A 21,989-nucleotide genomic window follows, 5' to 3' on the forward strand; every position below is an offset into this window, starting at 1 on the left:
AACGTTGCAACAGGCAGAGTGAAGCAGGACCAAGTCGGCCTGAATTAAGGATAAAAGAATCAATAACTACAGGACCCGTGGAGTCCAATTTTTGAACCAGCGCAGAGGTAATGCACTTTTGTGTCTGTTACAAGGGAAAATGTGGAGTTGGGAGGTGCTTTTTACTCTCTGGGGACTCTGAAGGCACATCACAGGACCGTGCACCAGTCGGGCTAACACTCGTTAGCCGGGACTTTTCCCCTCCTCCTAACCAGCCAGTGCCGTGTGTGTCACTCTGGAGCTCTCCCTGGAGAGTGAGGATGTCCTTCCCTAGCTGCAACCCCTAAACTTAACATCAGTAATTATTGTGACCCACTGGAAAATATAAATTGAAACCTCAAGCAAGAGCTAAGAAATTGGATTTTAATCGTCAGACACACCAAATAGGGTGCAGATTACAACACTTACCTCAAGATGGAACCAAATTAAAGGGAAACCTAAGGAAAAGGACATTTAATACCACTCTGTTATGCCTGATGAAGGACAAGCCGCCCTCCGAAACGTTGCAACAAGGCAGAGTGAAGCAGGACCAAGTCGGCCTGAATTAAGGATAAAGAATCAATAACTACAGGACCCGTGGTCCATTTTTTGAACCAGCGCAGAGGTAATGCACTTTTGTGTCTGTTACAAGGGAAAATGTGGAGTTGGGAGGTGCTTTTTACTCTCTCTGGGGACTCTGAAGGCACATCACAGGACCGTGCACCAGTCGGCTAACACTCGTTAGCCGGGACTTTTCCCCTCCTCCTAACCAGCCAGTGCCGTGTGTGTCACTCTGGAGCTCTCCCTGGAGAGTGAGGATGTCCTTCCCTAGCTGCAACCCCTAAACTTAACATCAGTAATTATTGTGACCCACTGGAAAATATAAAATTGAAACCTCAAGCAAGAGCTAAGAAATTGGATTTTAATCGTCAGACACCCAAATAGGGTGCAGATTACAACACTTACCTCAAGATGGAACCAAATTAAAGGGAAACCTAAGGAAAAGGACATTTAATACCACTCTGTTATGCCTGATGAAGGACAAGCCGCCCTCCGAAACGTTGCAACAAGGCAGAGTGAAGCAGGACCAAGTCGGCCTGAATTAAGGATAAAAGAATCAATAACTACAGGACCCGTGGAGTCCAATTTTTTGAACCAGCGCAGAGGTAATGCACTTTTGTGTCTGTTACAAGGGAAAATGTGGAGTTGGGAGGTGCTTTTTACTCTCTGGGGACTCTGAAGGCACATCACAGGACCGTGCACCAGTCGGCTAACACTCGTTAGCCGGGACTTTTCCCCTCCTCCTAACCAGCCAGTGCCGTGTGTGTCACTCTGGAGCTCTCCCTGGAGAGTGAGGATGTCCTTCCCTAGCTGCAACCCCTAAACTTAACATCAGTAATTATTGTGACCCACTGGAAAATATAAAATTGAAACCTCAAGCAAGAGCTAAGAAATTGGATTTTAATCGTCAGACACCCAAATAGGGTGCAGATTACAACACTTACCTCAAGATGGAACCAAATTAAAGGGAAACCTAAGGAAAAGGACATTTAATACCACTCTGTTATGCCTGATGAAGGACAAGCCGCCCTCCGAAACGTTGCAACAAGGCAGAGTGAAGCAGGACCAAGTCGGCCTGAATTAAGGATAAAAGAATCAATAACTACAGGACCCGTGGAGTCCAATTTTTTGAACCAGCGCAGAGGTAATGCACTTTTGTGTCTGTTACAAGGGAAAATGTGGAGTTGGGAGGTGCTTTTTACTCCTGGGGACTCTGAAGGCACATCACAGGACCGTGCACCAGTCGGCTAACACTCGTTAGCCGGGACTTTTCCCCTCCTCCTAACCAGCCAGTGCCGTGTGTGTCACTCTGGAGCTCTCCCTGGAGAGTGAGGATGTCCTTCCCTAGCTGCAACCCCTAAACTTAACATCAGTAATTATTGTGACCCACTGGAAAATATAAAATTGAAACCTCAAGCAAGAGCTAAAATTGGATTTTAATCGTCAGACACCCAAATAGGGTGCAGATTACAACACTTACCTCAAGATGGAACCAAATTAAAGGGAAACCTAAGGAAAAGGACATTTAATACCACTCTGTTATGCCTGATGAAGGACAAGCCGCCCTCCGAAACGTTGCAACAAGGCAGAGTGAAGCAGGACCAAGTCGGCCTGAATTAAGGATAAAAGAATCAATAACTACAGGACCCGTGGAGTCCAATTTTTTGAACCAGCGCAGAGGTAATGCACTTTTGTGTCTGTTACAAGGGAAAATGTGGAGTTGGGAGGTGCTTTTTACTCTCTGGGGACTCTGAAGGCACATCACAGGACCGTGCACCAGTCGGGCTAACACTCGTTAGCCGGACTTTTCCCCTCCTCCTAACCAGCCAGTGCCGTGTGTGTCACTCTGGAGCTCTCCCTGGAGATGAGGATGTCCTTCCCTAGCTGCAACCCCTAAACTTAACATCAGTAATTATTGTGACCCACTGGAAAAATAAAATTGAAACCTCAAGCAAGAGCTAAGAAATTGGATTTTAATCGTCAGACACCCAATAGGGTGCAGATTACAACACTTACCTCAAGATGGAACCAAATTAAAGGGAAACCTAAGGAAAAGGACATTTAATACCACTCTGTTATGCCTGATGAAGGACAAGCCGCCCTCCGAAACGTTGCAACAAGGCAGAGTGAAGCAGGACCAAGTCGGCCTGAATTAAGGATAAAAATCAATAACTACAGGACCCGTGGTCCAATTTTTTGAACCAGCGCAGAGGTAATGCACTTTTGTGTCTGTTACAAGGGAAAATGTGGAGTTGGGAGGTGCTTTTTACTCTCTGGGGACTCTGAAGGCACATCACAGGACCGTGCACCAGTCGGGCTAACACTCGTTAGCCGGACTTTTCCCCTCCTCCTAACCAGCCAGTGCCGTGTGTGTCACTCTGGAGCTCTCCCTGGAGAGTGAGGATGTCCTTCCCTAGCTGCAACCCCTAAACTTAACATCAGTAATTATTGTGACCCACTGGAAAAATAAAATTGAAACCTCAAGCAAGAGCTAAGAAATTGGATTTTAATCGTCAGACACCCAAATAGGGTGCAGATTACAACACTTACCTCAAGATGGAACCAAATTAAAGGGAACCCTAAGGAAAAGGACATTTAATACCACTCTGTTATGCCTGATGAAGGACAAGCCGCCCTCCGAAACGTTGCAACAAGGCAGAGTGAAGCAGGACCAAGTCGGCCTGAATTAAGGATAAAAGAATCAATAACTACAGGACCCGTGGAGTCCAATTTTTTGAACCAGCGCAGAGGTAATGCACTTTTGTGTCTGTTACAAGGGAAAATGTGGAGTTGGAGGTGCTTTTTACTCTCTGGGGACTCTGAAGGCACATCACAGGACCGTGCACCAGTCGGCTAACACTCGTTAGCCGGGACTTTTCCCCTCCTCCTAACCAGCCAGTGCCGTGTGTGTCACTCTGGAGCTCTCCCTGGAGAGTGAGGATGTCCTTCCCTAGCTGCAACCCCTAAACTTAACATCAGTAATTATTGTGACCCACTGGAAAATATAAAATTGAAACCTCAAGCAAGAGCTAAGAAATTGGATTTTAATCGTCAGACACCCAAATAGGGTGCAGATTACAACACTTACCTCAAGATGGAACCAAATTAAAGGGAAACCTAAGGAAAAGGACATTTAATACCACTCTGTTATGCCTGATGAAGGACAAGCCGCCCTCCGAACGTTGCAACAAGGCAGAGTGAAGCAGGACCAAGTCGGCCTGAATTAAGGATAAAAGAATCAATAACTACAGGACCCGTGGAGTCCAATTTTTTGAACCAGCGCAGAGGTAATGCACTTTTGTGTCTGTTACAAGGGAAAATGTGGAGTTGGGAGGTGCTTTTTACTCTCTGGGGACTCTGAAGGCACATCACAGGACCGTGCACCAGTCGGCTAACACTCGTTAGCCGGGACTTTTCCCCTCCTCCTAACCAGCCAGTGCCGTGTGTGTCACTCTGGAGCTCTCCCTGGAGAGTGAGGATGTCCTTCCCTAGCTGCAACCCCTAAACTTAACATCAGTAATTATTGTGACCCACTGGAAAATATAAATTGAAACCTCAAGCAAGAGCTAAGAAATTGGATTTTAATCGTCAGACACCCAAATAGGGTGCAGATTACAACACTTACCTCAAGATGGAACCAAATTAAAGGGAAACCTAAGGAAAAGGACATTTAATACCACTCTGTTATGCCTGATGAAGGACAAGCCGCCCTCCGAAACGTTGCAACAAGGCAGAGTGAAGCAGGACCAAGTCGGCCTGAATTAAGGATAAAATCAATAACTACAGGACCCGTGGAGTCCAATTTTTTGAACCAGCGCAGAGGTAATGCACTTTTGTGTCTGTTACAAGGGAAAATGTGGAGTTGGGAGGTGCTTTTTACTCTCTGGGGACTCTGAAGGCACATCACAGGACCGTGCACCAGTCGGGCTAACACTCGTTAGCCGGGACTTTTCCCCTCCTCCTAACCAGCCAGTGCCGTGTGTGTCACTCTGGAGCTCTCCCTGGAGAGTGAGGATGTCCTTCCCTAGCTGCAACCCCTAAACTTAACATCAGTAATTATTGTGACCCACTGGAAAAATATAAAATTGAAACCTCAAGCAAGAGCTAAGAAATTGGATTTTAATCGTCAGACACCCAAATAGGGTGCAGATTACAACACTTACCTCAAGATGGAACCAAATTAAAGGGAAACCTAAGGAAAAGGACATTTAATACCACTCTGTTATGCCTGATGAAGGACAAGCCGCCCTCCGAAACGTTGCAACAAGGCAGAGTGAAGCAGGACCAAGTCGGCCTGAATTAAGGATAAAAGAATCAATAACTACAGGACCCGTGGAGTCCAATTTTTTGAACCAGCGCAGAGGTAATGCACTTTTGTGTCTGTTACAAGGGAAAATGTGGAGTTGGAGGTGCTTTTTACTCTCTGGGGACTCTGAAGGCACATCACAGGACCGTGCACCAGTCGGGCTAACACTCGTTAGCCGGGACTTTTCCCCTCCTCCTAACCAGCCAGTGCCGTGTGTGTCACTCTGGAGCTCTCCCTGGAGAGTGAGGATGTCCTTCCCTAGCTGCACCCCTAAACTTAACATCAGTAATTATTGTGACCCACTGGAAAAATATAAATTGAAACCTCAAGCAAGAGCTAAGAAATTGGATTTTAATCGTCAGACACCCAAATAGGGTGCAGATTACAACACTTACCTCAAGATGGAACCAAATTAAAGGGAAACCTAAGGAAAAGGACATTTAATACCACTCTGTTATGCCTGATGAAGGACAAGCCGCCCTCCGAAACGTTGCAACAAGGCAGAGTGAAGCAGGACCAAGTCGGCCTGAATTAAGGATAAAAGAATCAATAACTACAGGACCCGTGGAGTCCAATTTTTTGAACCAGCGCAGAGGTAATGCACTTTTGTGTCTGTTACAAGGGAAAATGTGGAGTTGGGAGGTGCTTTTTACTCTGGGGACTCTGAAGGCACATCACAGGACCGTGCACCAGTCGGCTAACACTCGTTAGCCGGGACTTTTCCCCTCCTCCTAACCAGCCAGTGCCGTGTGTGTCACTCTGGAGCTCTCCCTGGAGAGTGAGGATGTCCTTCCCTAGCTGCAACCCCTAAACTTAACATCAGTATTTTGTGACCCACTGGAAAATATAAAATTGAAACCTCAAGCAAGAGCTAAGAAATTGGATTTTAATCGTCAGACACCCAAATAGGGTGCAGATTACAACACTTACCTCAAGATGGAACCAAATTAAAGGGAAACCTAAGGAAAAGGACATTTAATACCACTCTGTTATGCCTGATGAAGGACAAGCCGCCCTCCGAAACGTTGCAACAAGGCAGAGTGAAGCAGGACCAAGTCGGCCTGAATTAAGGATAAAAGAATCAATAACTACAGGACCCGTGGAGTCCAATTTTTTGAACCAGCGCAGAGGTAATGCACTTTTGTGTCTGTTACAAGGGAAAATGTGGAGTTGGGAGGTGCTTTTTACTCTCTGGGGACTCTGAAGGCACATCACAGGACCGTGCACCAGTCGGGCTAACACTCGTTAGCCGGGACTTTTCCCCTCCTCCTAACCAGCCAGTGCCGTGTGTGTCACTCTGGAGCTCCCCTGGAGTGAGGATGTCCTTCCCTAGCTGCAACCCCTAAACTTAACATCAGTAATTATTGTGACCCACTGGAAAATATAAATTGAAACCTCAAGCAAGAGCTAAGAAATTGGATTTTAATCGTCAGACACCCAAATAGGGTGCAGATTACAACACTTACCTCAAGATGGAACCAAATTAAAGGGAAACCTAAGGAAAAGGACATTTAATACCACTCTGTTATGCCTGATGAAGGACAAGCCGCCCTCCGAAACGTTGCAACAAGGCAGAGTGAAGCAGGACCAAGTCGGCCTGAATTAAGGATAAAAGAATCAATACTACAGGACCCGTGGAGTCCAATTTTTTGAACCAGCGCAGAGGTAATGCACTTTTGTGTCTGTTACAAGGGAAAATGTGGAGTTGGGAGGTGCTTTTTACTCTCTGGGGACTCTGAAGGCACATCACAGGACCGTGCACCAGTCGGCTAACACTCGTTAGCCGGGACTTTTCCCCTCCTCCTAACCAGCCAGTGCCGTGTGTGTCACTCTGGAGCTCTCCCTGGAGAGTGAGGATGTCCTTCCCTAGCTGCAACCCCTAAACTTAACATCAGTAATTATTGTGACCCACTGGAAAAATATAAAATTGAAACCTCAAGCAAGAGCTAAGAAATTGGATTTTAATCGTCAGACACCCAAATAGGGTGCAGATTACAACACTTACCTCAAGATGGAACCAAATTAAAGGGAAACCTAAGGAAAAGGACATTTAATACCACTCTGTTATGCCTGATGAAGGACAAGCCGCCCTCCGAAACGTTGCAACAAGGCAGAGTGAAGCAGGACCAAGTCGGCCTGAATTAAGGATAAAAGAATCAATAACTACAGGACCCGTGGAGTCCAATTTTTTGAACCAGCGCAGAGGTAATGCACTTTTGTGTCTGTTACAAGGGAAAATGTGGAGTTGGGAGGTGCTTTTTACTTCTCTGGGGACTCTGAAGGCACATCACAGGACCGTGCACCAGTCGGGCTAACACTCGTTAGCCGGGACTTTTCCCCTCCTCCTAACCAGCCAGTGCCGTGTGTGTCACTCTGGAGCTCTCCCTGGAGAGTGAGGATGTCCTTCCCTAGCTGCAACCCCTAAACTTAACATCAGTAATTATTGTGACCCACTGGAAAATATAAAATTGAAACCTCAAGCAAGAGCTAAGAAATTGGATTTTAATCGTCAGACACCCAAATAGGGTGCAGATTACAACACTTACCTCAAGATGGAACCAAATTAAAGGGAAACCTAAGGAAAAGGACATTTAATACCACTCTGTTATGCCTGATGAAGGACAAGCCGCCCTCCGAAACGTTGCAACAAGGCAGAGTGAAGCAGGACCAAGTCGGCCTGAATTAAGGATAAAAGAATCAATAACTACAGGACCCGTGGAGTCCAATTTTTTGAACCAGCGCAGAGGTAATGCACTTTTGTGTCTGTTACAAGGGAAAATGTGGAGTTGGAGGTGCTTTTTACTCTCTGGGGACTCTGAAGGCACATCACAGGACCGTGCACCAGTCGGGCTAACACTCGTTAGCCGGGACTTTTCCCCTCCTCCTAACCAGCCTGCCGTGTGTGTCACTCTGGAGCTCTCCCTGGAGAGTGAGGATGTCCTTCCCTAGCTGCAACCCCTAAACTTAACATCAGTAATTATTGTGACCCACTGGAAAATATAAATTGAAACCTCAAGCAAGAGCTAAGAAATTGGATTTTAATCGTCAGACACCCAAATAGGGTGCAGATTACAACACTTACCTCAAGATGGAACCAAATTAAAGGGAAACCTAAGGAAAAGGACATTTAATACCACTCTGTTATGCCTGATGAAGGACAAGCCGCCCTCCGAAACGTTGCAACAAGGCAGAGTGAAGCAGGACCAAGTCGGCCTGAATTAAGGATAAAGAATCAATAACTACAGGACCCGTGGAGTCCAATTTTTTGAACCAGCGCAGAGGTAATGCACTTTTGTGTCTGTTACAAGGGAAAATGTGGAGTTGGAGGTGCTTTTTACTCTCTGGGGACTCTGAAGGCACATCACAGGACCGTGCACCAGTCGGGCTAACACTCGTTAGCCGGGACTTTTCCCCTCCTCCTAACCAGCCAGTGCCGTGTGTGTCACTCTGGAGCTCTCCCTGGAGAGTGAGGATGTCCTTCCCTAGCTGCAACCCCTAAACTTAACATCAGTAATTATTGTGACCCACTGGAAAATATAAAATTGAAACCTCAAGCAAGAGCTAAGAAATTGGATTTTAATCGTCAGACACCCAAATAGGGTGCAGATTACAACACTTACCTCAAGATGGAACCAAATTAAAGGGAAACCTAAGGAAAAGGACATTTAATACCACTCTGTTATGCCTGATGAAGGACAAGCCGCCCTCCGAAACGTTGCAACAAGGCAGAGTGAAGCAGGACCAAGTCGGCCTGAATTAAGGATAAAAGAATCAATAACTACAGGACCCGTGGAGTCCAATTTTTTGAACCAGCGCAGAGGTAATGCACTTTTGTGTCTGTTACAAGGGAAAATGTGGAGTTGGGAGGTGCTTTTACTCTCTGGGGACTCTGAAGGCACATCACAGGACCGTGCACCAGTCGGGCTAACACTCGTTCCGGGACTTTTCCCCTCCTCCTAACCAGCCAGTGCCGTGTGTCACTCTGGAGCTCTCCCTGGAGAGTGAGGATGTCCTTCCCTAGCTGCAACCCCTAAACTTAACATCAGTAATTATTGTGACCCACTGGAAAAATATAAAATTGAAACCTCAAGCAAGAGCTAAGAAATTGGATTTTAATCGTCAGACACCCAAATAGGGTGCAGATTACAACACTTACCTCAAGATGGAACCAAATTAAAGGGAAACCTAAGGAAAAGGACATTTAATACCACTCTGTTATGCCTGATGAAGGACAAGCCGCCCTCCGAAACGTTGCAACAAGGCAGAGTGAAGCAGGACCAAGTCGGCCTGAATTAAGGATAAAGAATCAATAACTACAGGACCCGTGGAGTCCAATTTTTTGAACCAGCGCAGAGGTAATGCACTTTTGTGTCTGTTACAAGGGAAAATGTGGAGTTGGGAGGTGCTTTTTACTTTCTGGGGACTCTGAAGGCACATCACAGGACCGTGCACCAGTCGGGCTAACACTCGTTAGCCGGGACTTTTCCCCTCCTCCTAACCAGCCAGTGCCGTGTGTGTCACTCTGGAGCTCTCCCTGGAGAGTGAGGATGTCCTTCCCTAGCTGCAACCCCTAAACTTAACATCAGTAATTATTGTGACCCACTGGAAAAATATAAAATTGAAACCTCAAGCAAGAGCTAAGAAATTGGATTTTAATCGTCAGACACCCAAATAGGGCAGATTACAACACTTACCTCAAGATGGAACCAAATTAAAGGGAAACCTAAGGAAAAGGACATTTAATACCACTCTGTTATGCCTGATGAAGGACAAGCCGCCCTCCGAAACGTTGCAACAAGGCAGAGTGAAGCAGGACCAAGTCGGCCTGAATTAAGGATAAAAGAATCAATAACTACAGGACCCGTGGAGTCCAATTTTTTGAACCAGCGCAGAGGTAATGCACTTTTGTGTCTGTTACAAGGGAAAATGTGGAGTTGGGAGGTGCTTTTTTCTCTGGGGACTCTGAAGGCACATCACAGGACCGTGCACCAGTCGGGCTAACACTCGTTAGCCGGGACTTTTCCCCTCCTCCTAACCAGCCAGTGCCGTGTGTGTCACTCTGGAGCTCTCCCTGGAGAGTGAGGATGTCCTTCCCTAGCTGCAACCCCTAAACTTAACATCAGTAATTATTGTGACCCACTGGAAAAATAAAATTGAAACCTCAAGCAAGAGCTAAGAAATTGGATTTTAATCGTCAGACACCCAAATAGGGTGCAGATTACAACACTTACCTCAAGATGGAACCAAATTAAAGGGAAACCTAAGGAAAAGGACATTTAATACCACTCTGTTATGCCTGATGAAGGACAAGCCGCCCTCCGAAACGTTGCAACAAGGCAGAGTGAAGCAGGACCAAGTCGGCCTGAATTAAGGATAAAAATCAATAACTACAGGACCCGTGGAGTCCAATTTTTTGAACCAGCGCAGAGGTAATGCACTTTTGTGTCTGTTACAAGGGAAAATGTGGAGTTGGGAGGTGCTTTTTTCTCTGGGGACTCTGAAGGCACATCACAGGACCGTGCACCAGTCGGCTAACACTCGTTAGCCGGGACTTTTCCCCTCCTCCTAACCAGCCAGTGCCGTGTGTGTCACTCTGGAGCTCTCCCTGGAGAGTGAGGATGTCCTTCCCTAGCTGCAACCCCTAAACTTAACATCAGTAATTATTGTGACCCACTGGAAAATATAAAATTGAAACCTCAAGCAAGAGCTAAGAAATTGGATTTTAATCGTCAGACACCCAAATAGGGTGCAGATTACAACACTTACCTCAAGATGGAACCAAATTAAAGGGAAACCTAAGGAAAAGGACATTTAATACCACTCTGTTATGCCTGATGAAGGACAAGCCGCCCTCCGAAACGTTGCAACAAGGCAGAGTGAAGCAGGACCAAGTCGGCCTGAATTAAGGATAAAAAATCAATAACTACAGGACCCGTGGAGTCCAATTTTTTGAACCAGCGCAGAGGTAATGCACTTTTGTGTCTGTTACAAGGGAAAATGTGGAGTTGGGAGGTGCTTTTTACTCTGGGGACTCTGAAGGCACATCACAGGACCGTGCACCAGTCGGGCTAACACTCGTTAGCCGGACTTTTCCCCTCCTCCTAACCAGCCAGTGCCGTGTGTGTCACTCTGGAGCTCTCCCTGGAGAGTGAGGATGTCCTTCCCTAGCTGCAACCCCTAAACTTAACATCAGTAATTATTGACCCACTGGAAAATATAAAATTGAAACCTCAAGCAAGAGCTAAGAAATTGGATTTTAATCGTCAGACACCCAAATAGGGTGCAGATTACAACACTTACCTCAAGATGGAACCAAATTAAAGGGAAACCTAAGGAAAAGGACATTTAATACCACTCTGTTATGCCTGATGAAGGACAAGCCGCCCTCCGAAACGTTGCAACAAGGCAGAGTGAAGCAGGACCAAGTCGGCCTGAATTAAGGATAAAAGAATCAACTACAGGACCCGTGGAGTCCAATTTTTTGAACCAGCGCAGAGGTAATGCACTTTTGTGTCTGTTACAAGGGAAAATGTGGAGTTGGGAGGTGCTTTTTACTCTCTGGGGACTCTGAAGGCACATCACAGGACCGTGCACCAGTCGGGCTAACACTCGTTAGCCGGGACTTTTCCCCTCCTCCTAACCAGCCAGTGCCGTGTGTGTCACTCTGGAGCTCTCCCTGGAGAGTGAGGATGTCCTTCCCTAGCTGCAACCCCTAAACTTAACATCAGTAATTATTGTGACCCACTGGAAAAATATAAATTGAAACCTCAAGCAAGAGCTAAGAAATTGGATTTTAATCGTCAGACACCCAAATAGGGTGCAGATTACAACACTTACCTCAAGATGGAACCAAATTAAAGGGAAACCTAAGGAAAGGACATTTAATACCACTCTGTTATGCCTGATGAAGGACAAGCCGCCCTCCGAAACGTTGCAACAAGGCAGAGTGAAGCAGGACCAAGTCGGCCTGAATTAAGGATAAAAGAATCAATAACTACAGGACCCGTGGAGTCCAATTTTTTGAACCAGCGCAGAGGTAATGCACTTTTGTGTCTGTTACAAGGGAAAATGTGGAGTTGGAGGTGCTTTTTACTCTGGGGACTCTGAAGGCACATCACAGGACCGTGCACCAGTCGGGCTAACACTCGTTAGCCGGGACTTTTCCCCTCCTCCTAACCAGCCAGTGCCGTGTGTGTCACTCTGGAGCTCTCCCTGGAGAGTGAGATGTCCTTCCCTAGCTGCAACCCCTAAACTTAACATCAGTAATTATTGTGACCCACTGGAAAATATAAAATTGAAACCTCAAGCAAGAGCTAAGAAATTGGATTTTAATCGTCAGACACCCAAATAGGGTGCAGATTACAACACTTACCTCAAGATGGAACCAAATTAAAGGGAAACCTAAGGAAAAGGACATTTAATACCACTCTGTTATGCCTGATGAAGGACAAGCCGCCCTCCGAAACGTTGCAACAAGGCAGAGTGAAGCAGGACCAAGTCGGCCTGAATTAAGGATAAAAGAATCAAACTACAGGACCCGTGGAGTCCAATTTTTTGAACCAGCGCAGAGGTAATGCACTTTTGTGTCTGTTACAAGGGAAAATGTGGAGTTGGAGGTGCTTTTTACTCTCTGGGGACTCTGAAGGCACATCACAGGACCGTGCACCAGTCGGGCTAACACTCGTTAGCCGGGACTTTTCCCCTCCTCCTAACCAGCCAGTGCCGTGTGTGTCACTCTGGAGCTCTCCCTGGAGAGTGAGGATGTCCTTCCCTAGCTGCAACCCCTAAACTTAACATCAGTAATTATTGTGACCCACTGGAAAAATATAAAATTGAAACCTCAAGCAAGAGCTAAGAAATTGGATTTTAATCGTCAGACACCCAAATAGGGTGCAGATTACAACACTTACCTCAAGATGGAACCAAATTAAAGGGAAACCTAAGGAAAAGGACATTTAATACCACTCTGTTATGCCTGATGAAGGACAAGCCGCCCTCCGAAACGTTGCAACAAGGCAGAGTGAAGCAGGACCAAGTCGGCCTGAATTAAGGATAAAAGAATCAATAACTACAGGACCCGTGGAGTCCAATTTTTTGAACCAGCGCAGAGGTAATGCACTTTTGTGTCTGTTACAAGGGAAAATGTGGAGTTGGGAGGTGCTTTTTACTCTCTGGGGACTCTGAAGGCACATCACAGGACCGTGCACCAGTCGGGCTAACACTCGTTAGCCGGGACTTTTCCCCTCCTCCTAACCAGCCAGTGCCGTGTGTGTCACTCTGGAGCTCTCCCTGGAGAGTGAGGATGTCCTTCCCTAGCTGCAACCCCTAAACTTAACATCAGTAATTATTGTGACCCACTGGAAAATATAAAATTGAAACCTCAAGCAAGAGCTAAGAAATTGGATTTTAATCGTCAGACACCCAAATAGGGTGCAGATTACAACACTTACCTCAAGATGGAACCAAATTAAAGGGAAACCTAAGGAAAAGGACATTTAACCACTCTGTTATGCCTGATGAAGGACAAGCCGCCCTCCGAAACGTTGCAACAAGGCAGAGTGAAGCAGGACCAAGTCGGCCTGAATTAAGGATAAAAGAATCAATAACTACAGGACCCGTGGAGTCCAATTTTTTGAACCAGCGCAGAGGTAATGCACTTTTGTGTCTGTTACAAGGGAAAATGTGGAGTTGGGAGGTGCTTTTTCTCTCTGGGGACTCTGAAGGCACATCACAGGACCGTGCACCAGTCGGGCTAACACTCGTTAGCCGGGACTTTTCCCCTCTCCTAACCAGCCAGTGCCGTGTGTGTCACTCTGGAGCTCTCCCTGGAGAGTGAGGATGTCCTTCCCTAGCTGCAACCCCTAAACTTAACATCAGTATTATTGTGACCCACTGGAAAAATATAAAATTGAAACCTCAAGCAAGAGCTAGAAATTGGATTTTAATCGTCAGACACCCAAATAGGGTGCAGATTACAACACTTACCTCAAGATGGAACCAAATTAAAGGGAAACCTAAGGAAAAGGACATTTAATACCACTCTGTTATGCCTGATGAAGGACAAGCCGCCCTCCGAAACGTTGCAACAAGGCAGAGTGAAGCAGGACCAAGTCGGCCTGAATTAAGGATAAAAGAATCAATAACTACAGGACCCGTGGAGTCCAATTTTTTGAACCAGCGCAGAGGTAATGCACTTTTGTGTCTGTTACAAGGGAAAATGTGGAGTTGGGAGGTGCTTTTTACTTTCTGGGGACTCTGAAGGCACATCACAGGACCGTGCACCAGTCGGGCTAACACTCGTTAGCCGGGACTTTTCCCCTCCTCCTAACCCTAACCCTAACCCTAACCCTAACCCTAACCCCTAACCCTAACCAACCCTTAATTTTCTTATATTAGTCAAGTATATGTGATGGTGTGTGTGAGTGTCTGACATGGCCTGATAGTGTGGGGCAGGATGTACAATTTCATACAGCCTTACCAGGTTAATTGAGCCCTAACCTTAACCATCTGACCCTCTGACCTAAACCTAACCAATCAGGATATTTTAATTACTGTAATTGATACACACTGAGTGTTAATTTCAAACTGATTTGGCACTACAAGTACTTTAGGTTAAAAACTACAAAATGACTACCCACTAGGGGGCGCCACTGGAGGATCTCTCACTTCCCAGGTGGTGGGAGGGGTCAAGGGTCATAGAAGTTGCTGACTTCCTGTCCCGCTCTCAGACCCTGTTTTTGCTCGTTTTTGTACTACAGAACTCAACGCACAGTAAGAATTTAATGCCTGAAGAAGGTCCTTTTAATGACCGAAACGTGCATTACTGCGGGTTTATTATTTATTATTTTTTTTATAATAAAACCTTGCAAACGAACCATCACGACTGGCTTTTTTCACTTTTTACTGTTTAGCTTAGTTTTGAAGTGCTAGCTAGCTGTCTTCCCGACACTGCCACACACTGAAAAACCTGCTGAACACCGCAAACATGACGCACCGAGGAGAGGAGGACTGGACGCGGGTCCACTACCGACACGGACGGATGCAGCAGCGGGGCCGCTCGCCACCTTCACGGGTAAGAGAGCCCGTACTCCCGCCGCTACCACGAGCCGCGGCAGCCTCCCCGCTCCTACGCAGCGGCCGTCAGGGCCCCGCCAGCTACGCGGACCTACCGCCGCGAGCCCCCGCACAGAGAGGACCATCGCGGACCTCCACCGGTCCGAACCAGACCGACTTCTCCAAACGCAGCAACAGGTACGAGGGGTTCAATAGAGCGACCCGAGGGCAACGCGCACAGGCGACCCTCCCCGTCTGACCCAGACTTTACCTTTAGAACCAGAGTGGTTTACAGACTGATCAAAGCTAAACACCACCTTAGCAAGGTCATGGCACCAGAACCACCCAACTCCATCACTAAGATGACCCACAATCTGGCCACTGTTATCAAACCGGCGGCTCCAAACGCCACGACCCTGTCACTCATTGACGGTAACGCCAGAAACTGGGCCTACAACACACTGCTGATACTCAGTGACCACTACAGGGACTGCATTCAGACGGACCTGCAGATACTGGTAGAGTTAGAAGTGACTGACTGGCGAGAGAACTTTGAGGTAGCCTCAGCCTGGGCCAGACGCCATTTTGGGCGCAGACTGCACCAAGATACGCTGGATGACACACAGGTGCTCCTGATCCAGCGCCTCTCCAGAACCCCACCGGCTCACGCCGAGCCTGGCCCGCCAGCCCACACATCCGCAGCAGCACAAGCTAGTAGTGGACCCGACCTTAACAGTGGCCAGCACCACACAGATAGACGACGCACAGCCTTCCACACAGACTCAGACGGCGACAGCTCTGCCCCCGGGCCGGTTGGCATTCAACCTGGGACTGCTCAGACTCTACGGCCACCAGCGGCCCCACCTTCTACGCCGGCGGCTCCACCGCCCACACCAGCGGCTCCAGAACCTGCACAACCACCTGCCGCCACCCAGCCTCCACGCCGGCCCCCTGCAGCGCAGGGGAACCCAGCGCCGGCTCGTCAGCTCAGCGTGACAGCGGAGGTACACGCCCCACCTGCAGTGGACGTCCTCCTGCCAGACATCACAACACCGGCCGGACCGTGTCTCCTCTCCACGGCCACGATGACAGAGCAGGGGACGAACGGGCCCACAGATCCTCAGTCTCCCCCTTTCCTCCCTTCTCTCTTTCCTGACTTTCTCTCCTCTCCCCTCATCTATCTGTCTGCACCTGTCCTCCCTCCCTCTCTCTCTCCGTCTTCTGAGTTCGTCCCTGACACGTGGCTGAAGCCCCAGGAGCAGAGACCCAGGCGCACCACGGGGCGCCGTAGCGTGGCCCCCAGCTCACCTCAACCTCCAGCTCCTCCTGAGGACCCCAGCGCCACGGCCACGGCCGACGAGGTAATCGTGGTGGAGGCATCTCCGCAGGTAGCACCTCTGCCTCCTGCCCCAAAAACTGCTTTGGGGCCTGTTCAAAGACAGCTGACCTTTGACCCACCTGCAGCTGCTGCTGCAACAGCAGCAAACACACCGGCACGTCGCCCCACACGACACACTAACACCAGTAGGAAAATGAAAAAGAGGTTCCTGTAAGCCAGGAACAAGTGGCTGATCATGGGGGTTTTGAATGATTAGATGTAGGCAGTGTAACATTCAGTATGTTGGGGAGACGGGGAACACCCTTTTGACCAGGTTTACACAATACAGATACAACATTGGGAGGAAGAAAAGACACACATCTCACTGGTCAAACATTTTATTGAGCATGGCTGGTCCCAACTCACCGCACTGATCCTGCAGTGTGACCCCTACTGGTCCACAGCTCAGAGACGGCCTGAGGAGAGGCTCTGTATTCACCGTCTGGGCACTTTTATTCCAGGGGGCCTCGATGGGAAGTGGGGGCTAGGAGCTAGCTGGCAGCTGATGGCCTGTGCATTCAATGTCGCCGCCTTCGGCGTCGACATTTCAATTTTTTCTTCCCTAACCGGCCCGCGCCTCGCTGCCTGCTGCTCTGATGCCCTCCTCTCAGCGTGGCTCTCCACCACAATTTTACACTTGTACCCACAGCAGGGGCATTTTTGTATATATGTTCATATGTTCAGTATGCATCACCTCGGGGCACATCAAATTCTCGGTTCTTCCATGGTGTCCTCTGGCTGTTTTAATGTATGGTTCATTTATACAGGGATTTTGGCACAGCACTTCAGCCACTGCTACCTCAGCCTTCTTGGTCAGCCCATGTTGATTTTGTATACACTGCAATTTTCAAAGGCAAATGTTCCACTTTTCATACTCCTTTGTGCTCTGGGCTCTCATGCTGAAGGTGATTGCAGCTTCCTCTATTTTATGGGGTTATTACAAATGTTGCATGATGTCACTCACCTTGTGACCACTGCACTGTGCTTTTATGAGTATCTTTCAAATTTTGGATTAATTTTCTTTATATTAGTCAAGTATATGTGATGGTGTGTGTGAGTGTCTGACATGGCCTGATAGTGTGGGGCAGGCAGTACAATTTCATACAGCCTTACCAGGTTAATTGAGCCCTAACCTTAACCATCTGACCCTCTGACCTAAACCTAACCAATCAGGATATTTTAATTACTGTAATTGATACACACTGAGTGTTAATTTCAAACTGATTTGGCACTACAAGTACTTTAGGTTAAAAACTACAAAATGACTACCCACTAGGGGGCGCCACTGGAGGATCTCTCACTTCCCAGGTGGTGGGAGGGGTCAAGGGTCATAGAAGTTGCTGACTTCCTGTCCCGCTCTCAGACCCTGTTTTTGCTCGTTTTTGTACTACAGAACTCAACGCACAGTAAGAATTTAATGCCTGAAGAAGGTCCTTTTAATGACCGAAACGTTGCATTACTGCGGGTTTATTATTTATTTATTTTTTTATAATAATAAAACCTTGCAAACGAACCATCACGACTGGCTTTTTTCACTTTTTTACTGTTTAGCTTAGTTTTGAAGTGCTAGCTAGCTGTCTTCCCGACACTGCCACACACTGAAAAACCTGCTGAACACCGCAAACATGACGCACCGAGGAGAGGAGGACTGGACGCGGGTCCACTACCGACACGGACGGATGCAGCAGCGGGGCCGCTCGCCACCTTCACGGGTAAGAGAGAGCCCGTACTCCCGCCGCTACCACGAGCCGCGGCAGCCTCCCCGCTCCTACGCAGCGGCCGTCAGGGCCCCGCCAGCTACGCGGACCTACCGCCGCGAGCCCCCGCACAGAGAGGACCATCGCGGACCTCCACCGGTCCGAACCAGGACCGACTTCTCCAAACGCAGCAACAGGTACGAGGGGTTCAATAGAGCGACCCGAGGGCAACGCGGCACAGGCGACCCTCCGCCGTCTGACCCAGACTTTACCTTTAGAACCAGAGTGGTTTACAGACTGATCAAAGCTAAACACCACCTTAGCAAGGTCATGGCACCAGAACCACCCAACTCCATCACTAAGATGACCCACAATCTGGCCACTGTTATCAAACCGGCGGCTCCAAACGCCACGACCCTGTCACTCATTGACGGTAACGCCAGAAACTGGGCCTACAACACACTGCTGATACTCAGTGACCACTACAGGGACTGCATTCAGACGGACCTGCAGATACTGGTAGAGTTAGAAGTGACTGACTGGCGAGAGAACTTTGAGGTAGCCTCAGCCTGGGCCAGACGCCATTTTGGGCGCAGACTGCACCAAGATACGCTGGATGACACACAGGTGCTCCTGATCCAGCGCCTCTCCAGAACCCCACCGGCTCACGCCGAGCCTGGCCCGCCAGCCCACACATCCGCAGCAGCACAAGCAGTAGTAGTGGACCCGACCTTAACAGTGGCCAGCACCACACAGATAGACGACGCACAGCCTTCCACACAGACTCAGACGGCGACAGCTCTGCCCCCCGGGCCGGTTGGCATTCAACCTGGGACTGCTCAGACTCTACGGCCACCAGCGGCCCCACCTTCTACGCCGGCGGCTCCACCGCCCACACCAGCGGCTCCAGAACCTGCACAACCACCTGCCGCCACCCAGCCTCCACGCCGGCCCCCTGCAGCGCAGGGGAACCCAGCGCCGGCTCGTCAGCTCAGCGTGACAGCGGAGGTACACGCCCCACCTGCAGTGGACGTCCTCCTGCCAGACATCACAACACCGGCCGGACCGTGTCTCCTCTCCACGGCCACGATGACAGAGCAGGGGACGAACGGGCCCACAGATCCTCAGTCTCCCCCTTTCCTCCCTTCTCTCTTTCCTGACTTTCTCTCCTCTCCCCTCATCTATCTGTCTGCACCTGTCCTCCCTCCCTCTCTCTCTCCGTCTTCTGAGTTCGTCCCTGACACGTGGCTGAAGCCCCAGGAGCAGAGACCCAGGCGCACCACGGGGCGCCGTAGCGTGGCCCCCAGCTCACCTCAACCTCCAGCTCCTCCTGAGGACCCCAGCGCCACGGCCACGGCCGACGAGGTAATCGTGGTGGAGGCATCTCCGCAGGTAGCACCTCTGCCTCCTGCCCCAAAAACTGCTTTGGGGCCTGTTCAAAGACAGCTGACCTTTGACCCACCTGCAGCTGCTGCTGCAACAGCAGCAAACACACCGGCACGTCGCCCCACACGACACACTAACACCAGTAGGAAAATGAAAAAGAGGTTCCTGTAAGCCAGGAACAAGTGGCTGATCATGGGGGTTTTGAATGATTAGATGTAGGCAGTGTAACATTCAGTATGTTGGGGAGACGGGGAACACCCTTTTGACCAGGTTTACACAATACAGATACAACATTGGGAGGAAGAAAAAGACACACATCTCACTGGTCAAACATTTTATTGAGCATGGCTGGTCCCAACTCACCGCACTGATCCTGCAGTGTGACCCCTACTGGTCCACAGCTCAGAGACGGCCTGAGGAGAGGCTCTGTATTCACCGTCTGGGCACTTTTATTCCAGGGGGCCTCGATGGGAAGTGGGGGCTAGGAGCTAGCTGGCAGCTGATGGCCTGTGCATTCAATGTCGCCGCCTTCGGCGTCGACATTTCAATTTTTTCTTCCCTAACCGGCCCGCGCCTCGCTGCCTGCTGCTCTGATGCCCTCCTCTCAGCGTGGCTCTCCACCACAATTTTACACTTGTACCCACAGCAGGGGCATTTTTGTATATATGTTCATATGTTCAGTATGCATCACCTCGGGGCACATCAAATTCTCGGTTCTTCCATGGTGTCCTCTGGCTGTTTTAATGTATGGTTCATTTATACAGGGATTTTGGCACAGCACTTCAGCCACTGCTACCTCAGCCTTCTTGGTCAGCCCATGTTGATTTTGTATACACTGCAATTTTCAAAGGCAAATGTTCCACTTTTCATACTCCTTTGTGCTCTGGGCTCTCATGCTGAAGGTGATTGCAGCTTCCTCTATTTTATGGGGTTATTACAAATGTTGCATGATGTCACTCACCTTGTGACCACTGCACTGTGCTTTTATGAGTATCTTTCAAATTTTGGATTAATTTTCTTTATATTAGTCAAGTATATGTGATGGTGTGTGTGAGTGTCTGACATGGCCTGATAGTGTGGGGCAGGCAGTACAATTTCATACAGCCTTACCAGGTTAATTGAGCCCTAACCTTAACCATCTGACCCTCTGACCTAAACCTAACCAATCAGGATATTTTAATTACTGTAATTGATACACACTGAGTGTTAATTTCAAACTGATTTGGCACTACAAGTACTTTAGGTTAAAAACTACAAAATGACTACCCACTAGGGGGCGCCACTGGAGGATCTCTCACTTCCCAGGTGGTGGGAGGGGTCAAGGGTCATAGAAGTTGCTGACTTCCTGTCCCGCTCTCAGACCCTGTTTTTGCTCGTTTTTGTACTACAGAACTCAACGCACAGTAAGAATTTAATGCCTGAAGAAGGTCCTTTTAATGACCGAAACGTTGCATTACTGCGGGTTTATTATTTATTTATTTTTTATAATAATAAAACCTTGCAAACGAACCATCACGACTGGCTTTTTTCACTTTTTTACTGTTTAGCTTAGTTTTGAAGTGCTAGCTAGCTGTCTTCCCGACACTGCCACACACTGAAAAACCTGCTGAACACCGCAAACATGACGCACCGAGGAGAGGAGGACTGGACGCGGGTCCACTACCGACACGGACGGATGCAGCAGCGGGGCCGCTCGCCACCTTCACGGGTAAGAGAGAGCCCGTACTCCCGCCGCTACCACGAGCCGCGGCAGCCTCCCCGCTCCTACGCAGCGGCCGTCAGGGCCCCGCCAGCTACGCGGACCTACCGCCGCGAGCCCCCGCACAGAGAGGACCATCGCGGACCTCCACCGGTCCGAACCAGGACCGACTTCTCCAAACGCAGCAACAGGTACGAGGGGTTCAATAGAGCGACCCGAGGGCAACGCGGCACAGGCGACCCTCCGCCGTCTGACCCAGACTTTACCTTTAGAACCAGAGTGGTTTACAGACTGATCAAAGCTAAACACCACCTTAGCAAGGTCATGGCACCAGAACCACCCAACTCCATCACTAAGATGACCCACAATCTGGCCACTGTTATCAAACCGGCGGCTCCAAACGCCACGACCCTGTCACTCATTGACGGTAACGCCAGAAACTGGGCCTACAACACACTGCTGATACTCAGTGACCACTACAGGGACTGCATTCAGACGGACCTGCAGATACTGGTAGAGTTAGAAGTGACTGACTGGCGAGAGAACTTTGAGGTAGCCTCAGCCTGGGCCAGACGCCATTTTGGGCGCAGACTGCACCAAGATACGCTGGATGACACACAGGTGCTCCTGATCCAGCGCCTCTCCAGAACCCCACCGGCTCACGCCGAGCCTGGCCCGCCAGCCCACACATCCGCAGCAGCACAAGCAGTAGTAGTGGACCCGACCTTAACAGTGGCCAGCACCACACAGATAGACGACGCACAGCCTTCCACACAGACTCAGACGGCGACAGCTCTGCCCCCCGGGCCGGTTGGCATTCAACCTGGGACTGCTCAGACTCTACGGCCACCAGCGGCCCCACCTTCTACGCCGGCGGCTCCACCGCCCACA

This window comes from Micropterus salmoides, unplaced genomic scaffold (assembly GCF_014851395.1).
Source record: "Micropterus salmoides isolate LMB-PRFRI ecotype aquatic unplaced genomic scaffold, ASM1485139v1 Ms_hic_scaffold_1, whole genome shotgun sequence".
Classification (NCBI taxonomy): domain Eukaryota; kingdom Metazoa; phylum Chordata; class Actinopteri; order Centrarchiformes; family Centrarchidae; genus Micropterus; species Micropterus salmoides.